This window comes from Moschus berezovskii, chromosome 5 (assembly GCF_049115385.1).
Source record: "Moschus berezovskii isolate FMDL1 chromosome 5, NW_MosBer_1.0, whole genome shotgun sequence".
Classification (NCBI taxonomy): Eukaryota; Metazoa; Chordata; class Mammalia; order Artiodactyla; family Moschidae; genus Moschus; species Moschus berezovskii.
In genome coordinates, this window is record NC_142464.1 from 79,660,578 (window position 1) to 79,667,141 (window position 6,564).

Genomic DNA, 6,564 nt, shown 5'->3' on the forward strand with positions numbered 1-6,564 from the left:
TCTATATTGGATGCTGGTTGACATAACTGACACCATCTTGGACCCACACAGTTCCTCCTGTCCTTCCACTGTTCCTACCCAGGACTGTGCTCTGTGGTAAATCCCTTCTTTGTGGCTAACAGCTTTGTAGTTAATAGATATTGCTTATAACCATTACAACCAGGTGGCCTCTATGCTCTGATAGTCTTCAAATAATGACAAAGACCTTTGTTGACGTATTCCCAGTACCCACGAGACTAGTTGAAGTGAAGAAATGAAGTCGCTCAGTCGTGTCCGACTCTGCGATCCCATGGACTGTAGTCTACCAGGCTTCTCTGTCCATGGGATTTTTCCAGGCAAGAGTACTGGAGTGGGTTGCCATTTCTTCTCCAGGGGATCTTCCTGACCCAGGGATCGAACTCAGGTCTCCTGCATTGCAGCCAGACGCTTTACCCGCTGAGCCACCAGGGAAGCGAGACTAGTTCCCCTTTCATAAATCTTGACTTAGGAATGCACTCCCCGATGCCAAGCAAGTACCCCCATACCCTTGGTTATGTATAAAATTGTCCCAGTGGCCCCTCATCAGTGTAGGGTGCACTGCACATACTTCCAGATCTTTGTCTAACTCCATCCGGTAAGTTACTCTATAATAAGCTGGTTCATTGATTAAATGGAGCTGCCTGACTCATTTTTTTGGTCTCAGGATAACTTCTTAGTTCAATAGGTATTTTTTATTCTCCCTGTCCTTCAACAGATGTTTTACACAGATTACCTTATTTAAGCCTCAAAATAACACTAGGAGGTAGGTATAATTTATCTACAGTTAAAGATCAGAAAACTGCCTCTGAGAGGCTTGCCTTAAACCCCACAGCTAGGAGCGGTCGAGTTGAGAGGGAAGCTCTAGTTCGTTTGATCTCTGAATTTTAAACAGCAACGTCACTATAAACTAGTTGGTTATATAGACAGGCAAGCTCTGTGTATCCTCTGCACTTTGGATGAGGTTTTAGCCATTTCATTTCACCTGCAGTTTTGCAAAGAAAGAAAGAAAGCGAATCAACCATTTTGCTCCCTGTTAATACCAACTCCTCTGCATGTTGGTGAGAATGGTGGTTGAAGTCAATGTGAGGCTCCAGAATCAACCGCTGATTTCCCAGATTCACAGTCTGCTCTCTCACCTATGTGCCATGTGATCCTCCTCATTTCCTTCAAGGACATTTTCCCCTTTGTATTTAAAAGAACAGTCTCATTCATTCCAGCCTTGTGAGATAAACATAATAGTGTTTGCAGCAGTGGCTGGAGTCTGAAATGCAGAGAAGCATTGGAGAAAGAGGGCAAATCAGGAATTGCAGATCAGTGAGAGTGGGGGTGAAAATACCACCTTTCCTTTGCTCCAACAGTTGTTATTGTTGCTTATAAATTAACAAGCTGTCGCCCATATGTCTCCACTGTCGATTCCACTTTTGTTGGTTAAATGCAGCTTTCATGATGTGGATTTGACGGGGTTGTGGGGGGAGGCAGTGTTAACCTCTCAAGGGCTGGGTCCTCCGGGTAAAGGCTCCTAATTGTAATGCATGTTCCCAAGTGGCTCTTCTAGGTGTCTCTGTCCACCGTTGGCTTTGAAATGTGTGCGTGCTTATTCAAGCACATCAGCAAGACCCTGGTGTATTGTATGAGGCTGACCTTTTTCTCTGTGGTCTGTGGCTTAGCAGCTGCTTTTGTTCCATAGCTAATGAAGAATGAGGACAGGCAAGCACTTCTGTAGTGGTTATTTGTCTCAGGATGTAAATAGACATTCTAGGGCAGCTGAAAACTTTTGTGTTGACATGACAAGTCACCAGACCTGAGTGCTAAATCTCCCTTATATGGCATCATTTGCTCTAATCAGGGTGTGCTTTACTCTTGAGGGGGTGGGTGGTCTAAAAAACTGGTATGGGTAAACTGACTTTCTCTACTGCTTACATCCAGTTGATATGATATTAGTCTGTGAAAACGGTTTTCATTCGGTGACCTAATCTATCAATAACCTCTTCAGGTGGCTTTCTCGAGAAGGATACTAGAACCTCAAACAGCTTCAGTGAAAAAGAATGCTGCTGTCGATTAGTGATGTCTGCCTGGACATGGGTGTGGGGAATGCTGTATATTTGTTAACCCACATAACACCTTTATGTAGCTCTTATTATGTTTTAAGTGCTTTACATACATTAATATGATCCTCTCAATGACCATGTTTAATATTTTATAGATGAGGAAACTGAGGCATAGAGAGGTCAAGTAACTTGACATAGTAAGTTGCCAAGGCAGAATTTGAATCCAGGGAGTCTGGCTTTGGAGTTTGGTTCTAAAGCACTGTGTCAAACTGCCTCTATTGTCCTGTTTCAATCAAGACAGACTACGTGGGTTAGCCTCATTCAATAAAAGCCTCACATGTTTTCCCTTGGCCTCAGATACAAGAAGGTATCTATTCGTGAGTCACAGCAGAGGCGGAAGTCCCCAGGATGAGAAGGAGGAATTCCCCAGGTGCTCAACATGTGTGGGTAAAAACCACAAGTCCATGCTAACCCAGGTCTCTGAAATGCATAATGTTTAAAGCTGACAGGGAAAGTTGAAGCTAATGAGACTGTGAAAGGTATTCCAAGCCCATCACTTGCCCTACCTGTGCTTCTGTTTACAGCTCAAGTGAACTTTTTTTAAATTTAGACAACTATTTATTAAGTGCTAAGCATTTTACTTGCATTATTTCATCTTTTTTTTTTTTTTTTTTTCCCTTTGGCTGTGTCCGGTCTTAATTGTGGTACTTGGGGTCTAGTTCTCTGATCAGGGATCAAACCTGGGCCCCCTGCATTGGGAACACAGAGTCTTAGCCACTGGACCACCAGCGACGTTCTGCATTGTTTCCTCATATCCTCACAACAGTCCTAGGAGGTAGGACTTTGTCTCCATTACACAAATGAGGAAACTGAGATGCAGGGAATTTAAGCAAATTTTGTTTGGCTCCAAAGTCTCTCTCAATGGAATCAGAAATTTTCAACTTCTTTTGCTGGGTTGCTGCTGAATCCCCAGTTAAAAGGAAATTCTAGGAAGCAAAACATTCTGTGGCAGTGGGGTTCTCAGAGGTGTGCCTGGCAGACTCTTATTCCCCTTCTCTACAGTCACCCCAGACTAGTCCATCACAGACCACAGTTGGGAAACCACAGAAGTTCCCTACAGTTCAGTAGCTTAAAATTCTGTCCCATTTCCATGTGTTTGACTAGCTGATGGCTCCTCTTACTAGAAGGTTTCCTGTCTGGGGGCATTTGGGTAGCATTTCTCAGCCATTAAACAGACACTCTTTTGACTCAACGGGAAGACACTGGAGGACTTACACCTTCCTTGTCTGCAAGTTTTCCAGTTCTCTCCAGCACCAAGGCTGTTGCTTTCAAATTAACTTTTAATCCCTCTTAGGTCAACAGTGTGAACTCTGATATGATTCCTCCCATAGCTTTCTATTTTATACAAATATATATCTTTACCTCTATCATCTATCTAGCTCTCTCTGCATATATATTTGTATATGTATTTCTTGTTCTTTAAAGAAATGGGATTATTATATATTCTGCAACTTATGTTTTTAACTTATACTGTATCATGATTATCACTCTAGATCACCACATGTAAATGAAACTTAAAATTTTGCATTGCATGGACATACCAAAAACCTGACGTTTTCAGATAAGAAATATCACTTTAGCTACCAAAAGTTTATAGACCTTATATTTTGGGGCCTACCTCTAACAAATGTAGAAGTTGACATATATTTGTTTGTCTGGGTTAATAACAGAGTTGGGGAAGTATGTGATAATAGATTTTAGTCAATTTATTAGATAAAGATGATCCATATGAGAAGGCCTAGAGCAATGCCAGGTAAGGTGTGTGTGTTCATTAAAGGTTAATTAAATCTGAAAGTATAATATCCTTTAGTAAGTAAAAAGAGGCCGAGAAAGTAGACGGTACATTGGTGTGCCTGGATTGATTTTTATTCAGTGAATTTTAAAAGGAAGATTATTAGCTTTTCTTAGATGTCTAAAGGAAATTGAAAGAAAAGGAGGTATTTTCCAATCATACACACGCATCTACAGTTCAGTTGCCTATGATTAAAATAAAGCCAGACCACACCAGGGTTACATTAGATATTCACTGCTCAGATAGCAATGAGTTATCACTTCCTCCTTGAACTGTTCTCCAGTGATTGCAGTTCCCCTACTCATAAGAATGTCAATCCTTACCCCTGTTTGTGCTGATTAGTTAAGCATTAGCCTGCTTATAACCAACAATCAAAATATAATAGCTACACACCAATAGCTGTCAAGCCGTATAACCTCCAACTCCCTGACATTCCGAATCCATCAGAAGACTAGTTGTTGGAAACAATGCTTATGCACAATCATCTAAAGGATAATAAGTTCATCTCTTCTCTCCTATGAAAGGTAAGTTCTCTCCACGAACATAAGAAAGTTATTTGCATGGACAGGCTATTTTGAACCATAACCCCAGAAATGTTTTTGCCAAATTATACTTTGTAGTATTCCATCAGCTTCTACCTTAGATTAAGAAAATTGTAAAAAGAACATTATAGTGATGAATGTTTGGTGTTTGGAGTCAAGAAGACCTGAATTTTAATCTCAGCTCTGCCATTTGTTAGCTTTAAGACTTGAGGTGAGTCATGTAATTTCTCTGAGCCTCGGCTGCCTCATTTATTAAATAGAAATAAGAACAGCTTCTAGCTCTTTGGCTGTTTGTAGAATTAAATGAGATAATCCAGGCTAAGTGTTGGCAGGCTGGTACTCAATTCCTGGTCTTCTTGATTGAGGGTCTAGATACCTGGGGGCCAGGCTTTCCATTTCCTACACCCCTTGAGTCTCCAACAGTCTCCCCAGTTACATCCCCAGCCTCCCTGGCAGGACCCCACTTGCCTCCTCATTCATTCTGGGAAAAGCTAGCATAATGACTTCTATGAACCTAGGCTTTAAAAAACGAAGGCTCCAAAATGGAGGGAATGTTGTCTTCTGGCAGCTCCTGCCTGTCACACAAATTAATCTTCCAACAAATTATACTGCCACATCTGAAAAAGAGTTCGTCGATCTGCCAACAAGTTGACAAGTGCACTGAATATAGCTCAGGGATTCGCTATTTGTCTAAAAAGTCTCTTGACGTACCAATGAGCAGCAGCATTTCAGCCATGGGCTCCAGAAGAGTGCCCTGCAAACCACATGCTGGACAGCACAGGGTACCGTCCTCATCATTGTTTTTAGTGCACTTGTATTTATTACAAAAGAAGCAGAAGGACATAATGGAGGAAACTTCTTCAGATCTGTTGAACCCCACCCAAAGGCTGTTCAGCACCGAGGTGACTTCAGATGGTGTCTAAGTTCTGTGGGGTTGGACTCAACCATTTTTGAAATGAGATGGTCATGATATATTAGTGGTTTTCAAAATACTCAGTAAACACGGGGATGGCAGTGGGTGGGACTTTGAGTCCCCACCCTTGATTTACCCAGAGCTACCTGATGTTTATCTGATCTGTATATCTGGTTAGAAGAAAGGTCTGCTACCCAAAACAAGAAAACGGTTGTTAAAACCACTGGATTGGTTGATCTCTAGGGTCTGCAATTCTCAGAATCAGCTGAGAACAGTTGATGACCTTTCTCTTGTGTGTCATTCCACCCAGGCCCTTTCCGAGATGTAAGCAAATAATAGGTGCAGTTCCAGCCCTGACTCAGAACCCAGACGCACAGCATCAGAACTGAACCCTTTTGGGATGTGTACAGCTCCTTAGGAATTGTGGCAAAATGCCTCCTACCCTGGTTTTCAAGATCACTCTTCCTTGCTTCTCCCTCCCCTACCCCAATCTTGCCTTGGGCTGCACCCCTTTGCTGTAGATGAATCAGGACTCAGACAGGCACATATATACTTTCTCTTTTGGCTGCCTTAACTGCTGCTTTGCTATTTTCCCTACCTGAAGTCTGCAGTTCTAGAATTCGGGGGCACTATTTCCAAAGTCACACCAAATAATACTGAATAATCAATCTCTGAATCCTAATTATGCAACAACTATTTTTTCAGTACCTGCTCTGTAGAAAGCAGAGGACTGGGTGAGAAGGCATGGATGGTGACTTCAAGAAATGTATGGGTTCCTGGGGGTGGCAGATCGCATATGTATAACTTATTACTGTGGGATCAGGATACACACAATGTCTTGGGAGCAAAGAGACGGGAGCAGTTAGCTTTGCCTGGAGAATTGGAAGAGACTTTATGGTGCTTGGAATATAGTATCTCCTCAATAAATATGTAGTGAATGAGTGGATATTTAGTTGTGTGACCTTTGGCAAGTTAGGTAACCCCTCTATGTTTCAGTTTTCCCATATGAAAAAGTGGGGCTAACACTACTGACTTTACCTCATAGGGTTGCTCTGAGGATTAAGAGTCAACAAAGGTTTTTAGCCAATGCCAACTATTATATATAGGATAGATAAATGGCAAGGTCTTGCTGTATAGCAGAGGGAAATATATTCAGTATCCTGTGATAAATCATAATGGAAAGTAATATGA